Source organism: Delphinus delphis, chromosome 6, assembly GCF_949987515.2.
Source record: "Delphinus delphis chromosome 6, mDelDel1.2, whole genome shotgun sequence".
Taxonomy (NCBI): Eukaryota; Metazoa; Chordata; class Mammalia; order Artiodactyla; family Delphinidae; genus Delphinus; species Delphinus delphis.
Window position 1 is genome coordinate 55,023,709 of NC_082688.1, and position 5,305 is coordinate 55,029,013.

Genomic DNA, 5,305 nt, shown 5'->3' on the forward strand with positions numbered 1-5,305 from the left:
GACCCAGCCTCAAGACTCAGGAACTAATTGTGTTTTATGTTTGGCCTTCTTCAAAGTCTTTCTCTGAAATGTTCTTTAACAGTATAGTTTCCTTAGAGTCTGATGAGAAAAGTTTACCTTTCTGACTTTTACTATAAATGTATAAAAGAGCTCAATGAGCTATTTTGGGCTCTTTCCTTGGTTCTCAAAAACTGCATAAAGATGAAGTTTATATTTTTTTTTAAATCTTAATGTTAAAATCATATCCTTTGGGGGAACTCCATATTAGAGGGATCAGGGTGTCACCATATGAACCCACTGATCAATCTTAACATCACTATAGGTGACATCACATGTCTTCTTCATATGTGATTCATAGGAAGCACCTATGAAGCACTTTTGCCAAGAAAGTTGAAGTTTAACCTGAGCCACTAGAGCTGCATGATCTAGTAAGGTAGCCACATATGGCTATTTAAATTTAAATTAACTAAAACTAAATAAAATTTAAAATTCATTTCCTCACTCACACGAGTCACCTGTAAAGTGCTCAATAGCCACAATGGCTAGTGGCTACTGTACTGGATAGTGCAAGTAGAATATTTCCATCATCACAGAAACATCTATTGAACAGTGTTGTTCTAGAGCTAATTTCACTTCCTAGAGGATAGAGAAACATGTTGATGACACCACAAGACAGCAAACAGACATATCTAGAATGTGAAACATTCTATAGGACAACTAACCCAGTTAGCCTGCAACAAGTCAAACCCTGCAAATTAAAAAAAAAAAAAAAAAAAGGAAGGGGGGGAGGAGAAATGTTCTAGATTAAAAGATACAAGCCCTGACAACCAAATATAATATGTGGACTTTGTTTGAACCCTGATTCAGACAAACCAACTTAAACAGAATATTTAACACTCTTAGGGAAATTTGATTATGGTTTGGGTATTAGATAACACCAAGCAATTAATTAATTAATCAAAATTAATTAATTTTGATAGGTATGATAATGTCCCTGTGTTTATGGAAGACAAATATCAACATTGTTTAGAGATGCATATTGAAGTATGTAGCAGAAATGATCTAACGCCTAAGATTTTGTTTCCAAATACTCCAGCAAATTAATAAAAGAAATAGATAAAGGAAATATAGCAAAATCTTGATAATTGTTGATCTGGGTGATGGACATATGGAGTTTACTATAATAATATACTTTTGTGTATTTAAAAATATTTATAATAACAATTTTAAAATCTTTAACACATACTTAAATAAGAAAAGTAATCATATCCTTATGTAAACCTCATTCTGTCTTAAGATAGCCCATCAAGAGGATTCTTGGTGGCATCACTATGAATTTCTTTGACAGAAGTCCTACATACGTTTGGGACTTCCCTGGTGGCGCAGTGGTTAAGAATCCACCTGCCAATGCAGGGGACATGGGTTCAATCCCTGGTCCGGGAAGATCCCACATGCTACGGGCAACTAAGCCCATGTGCCACACTACTGAGCCTGAGCTCTAGAGCCCGCAAGCCACAACTACTGAAGCCAGTGTGCCGTGCTCCACAACAAGAGAAGCCACCGCAATGAGAAGCCCGCCCACTGCAACGAAGAGTAGACCCTGCTCGCTGCAACTAGAGAAAGCCCGCACACAGCAACAAAGACCCAATGCAGCCAAAAAAAAAAAAAAAAAAAAAAAGTCTTACGTACATTTAAAGAAAAAATATGGTGGATCTATTCAACTCAAATTCAGATAACAGAAGAAAATTATTGTGGTGTGTAATACTTTACAAGTAATTCAAAAAAGCAGCAGTGTATTATAATAACTGTGGTCTCTGCATGAATATCCAAAACAGGAGCTGGCAATTTGCTTATTTCTTTAAGCATACATACTTCTTGAGAATTTTCCCCAAGTATCAGGAATGCTTCCAGGGAAGGAATTAACTTGCAGTTGAACAGCTTTTAACAATCTTGAAGTCATTTGGGATCTGGACCCACACATGAAACCTATTTCACAAACTATATTAGAGGTCATGAGTCAAACTCATGTTACTCTTTGGCTTCTGCTTTGACTGACTGGCTTTTGTAGGCTCAATACTTACTTAATGATACCACACAAAACCTTCCACAAGGACTGCCCTTGGGCATTCTGGACTACGTACACAGTGCATATCCTTCCATTTTAAAGTAATTTCTCTTCAGGAAAAATTAATTTGCTCCTTTGCATTTCAGCTGGCTAGTTCTATGTCCATGGGAGTAGTCGGATAACTATGACCCAAAGCAATTTCCAAGGAATTATATTATCCGATATAAGAAAGCAGAAAAGAGTATGACTTAGTTCCAAGACTTGTAAAAAGTGTCCACTGTACTTGGGCACAGGATTCAGGCCCCAAAGTCGGCCATGGCTAAGATGAGGCTACTTCTGATGTCATTATACCCACCCTTTCTTCTCCTACCAAAATATAACTCTTCCCATTCCCGTTTTACCCTCTTCTGTCTGTGTAATCCTGCACCTTTCCTTTTATCCTTGTTTCCATTCATTTGTTCCCTATTCATCAATTCAACACATATTATTGAGTACCTACTATGTGCTAGGTACCGTTCTCGACCATGAAGGCATAAGAGTGAACAAGAAACAATCTATGCCCTTGTGGACCTTACATTCTAGTGAAGTAAGATATAAAACAAATAGGTGAACATAGATAATAACAGTATGATAAATGCTAGGGAGGAAATATCCAGGGGGGTGAGATAGAAAGTTACACGTTAGAGGGAAGAAGAACCTAATTTAGACCCAGTGGTCAGGTCAGCCTCTTTAAGGGTATGACAGTTGATCTAAGACCTAAAAAGAAAAGCATGACCACTAACAAGACTTTTAAAGAACAAAGAGAAAAGACACCCAGGCAAAAGGAGCAACAAATGTAAAGGGCCATGAGTCAGGAAAGAAATCGATATGTTTGAGGAACTGAAAGGAGGCCAACGAGCATACTAAGAGAAAACTGGGCAGGGGGTAGAGGAAGTTAAGAAATGACACTCAGGAGTTAGGCTGGCACTAGATGGCACAGTTATGGAAGAACTTAAACAGTTATGGAAGACAACGTGATTGCCTCCCTAAGAGCCATAAGCTCCTCTTCCTTGCCAATGGAATCCCGGTTTTGTGCGGGTGGCAATGCATTTAGGTCCAGGGAATGAATCAATTTATTTAAGCCAGTTCTGGCCAATAATATATAAGGGGAAGTCACTGGAAGTTTCTGAGAAATGTTCTTCAAGTAGTAAAAAGCCACAAGTGAATAAAGCTGTTTTTGGCTCCTCTCCCTTCCTGCTTTAGCTGCTGTCATGTTTTCTCCTATGGCTTTCACTCTTAAACTCAACAGGTTCAGGCACAGTGCTCCTCAACTTTTATTTGTAATTAGTTACTAAGGTATAACGTATAGTCACTGGAAAATACTGGAACAGCATAATACAGGAAAACTAAGAGTAGAAAGTAAAGATGCTCAGTGATTTCCTTGGCAGTCCGGTGGTTATGACTCCCCACTTCCAATACAAGGGGCATGTGTTCGATCCCTGGTCTGGGAACTAAGATCCCACATGCTGCGGGGTACGGCAATTAAAAAAAAAAAAAGAAAGTAAAGATGCTCAGAAACTTTCCTCCCCAGCCTTACCCACTAGGAGTAATCATTAATAATTCTTGTTTACTTTCCAGGAATTTTCTATCACATGTACACACACACACACAGAACTGTTTTTACACAAACTGGATTACTGTCTCTCGACAGATACGTATAGCTATATAAATATACATATAAGAAAGTAAGTTGCCTTTTTTTACTCACATTTTGGAGATATTTCTATATCAGCACAGTTATATATACTTTCTGCTTTTTGTTCCTTGCCACAAAAAAAAGAAAAAAGAAAAAAGCTGCAATAAACACCTTTGCGGATAAATCACTAGTTATTGGTGCAAAAATAACTGTTGGATAATTTCCTGGTAGTTAAATTGCCGAATCAAAGCACTTAAACCTCTGATGCTGTCAGGTTACCCCACCCGAAAGATTACCCAAATGACATTCTAACAGCATCTCCTCACATCTTGCCTACACTCGGTATCGACAAACTTCAAAAGATTGAAAAAACGGCGTCTCGTTATTTTTATTTGGGTCTCTAATTATGAGTAGGGCAGCAATGCCTGATTGTTAAACGTGCACGTTTTGAAGTCATACGCCCTGGGCTGATCCTACCTCTTCCCCTTAAAATGTGTGACCTTAGGCATAATGGGGTCTATTTCTTCTTCTCAAAAAACGGGATAATGAGAGCACAAATCTTTACGATTTAAACGAGATACGTAGAAATACACTGAAGCCCTTCCTACACATCCGCTATTAGTGGTACTGTATTTTTTTTTATAATTTTTGAACTTTATTTATTTTACACAGCAGGTTCTTATTAGTCATCCATTTTATACACATCAGTGTATACATGTCAATCCCAAACGCCCAATTCATCACACCACCACAGCCCCCCACCACCACTTTCCCCCCCTGGTGTCCATATGTTTGTTCTCTACATCTGTGTCTCAATTTCTGCCCTGCAAACCGGTTCATCTGTACCATTTTTCTAGGTTCCACATATACGCGTTAATATACGATATTTGTTTTTCTCTTTCTGACTTACTTCACTCTGTATGACAGTCTCTAGATCCATCCACGTCTCAACAAATGACCCAATTTCGTTTCTTTTTATGGTTGGGTAATATTCCATTGTTTATATGGTACTGTGTTTTTTAAAGTCCTGCTCCTTCCAGTACTCTATCTTCGGCATACTCTTCTTCCCAGCCAAGTTTCGCAGAATCCTCGTTGCTCGTAACTCAGAACGAGAGAAAAGTTGTCTCTGTTTTTAAAATTTCTCTCCACTTCAACTGCCGCCACCCTCACCCCCGCTTCAGAAACTGGTTTACATATCAGTAACGAGTACAGGAATGAATTGCAGTTTTTACACAATACGCAGTGGACGACAACACTTGGTCCGAACACCTCCCGGCCCCTAGGACCCACCGTTTACTGCGTAGGAAACTCCAGACAAGTATTTAATACTACATGACTCTCAGCGCCTGGAGGGTAAACTGGCAGCACTGAAAGGCTTCAGAAAAAGTAGTTTTAAACAAGAAACCATTCCAGACCCACTCCCGCCTCCCAAACTCCGGGACGCACCTCCCTTGACCTACGCCTTCCTATTCGGAAGTGACGTAACAAGTGGAGTACGTCTTTTTCCGCCGTCCGCCGGTGGCGCGGCACAGGCTGGCGCCGGGCGTGCGTCGGCGTCGCCGCCG

The 5,305-nt window shown here is 39.5% G+C and overlaps 1 protein-coding gene across 1 annotated transcript in view; it reads right to left on the reverse strand.

The window, feature by feature from the left end:
• SPATA6L (spermatogenesis associated 6 like) overlaps window positions 1–5,190 on the reverse strand; it is a 62,744-nt gene extending 57,554 nt beyond the window's left edge. Inside the window, exons 1-2 of the mRNA XM_060013443.1 lie at window positions 4,651–5,190; window positions 3,813–3,867 (exon numbers count right to left, since the gene is read on the reverse strand). The gene's annotated coding sequence lies outside the window, so the exon portion shown is untranslated. The remainder of the gene's footprint in view (window positions 1–3,812; window positions 3,868–4,650) is intronic.
• Window positions 5,191–5,305: the final 115 nt, after the last annotated feature.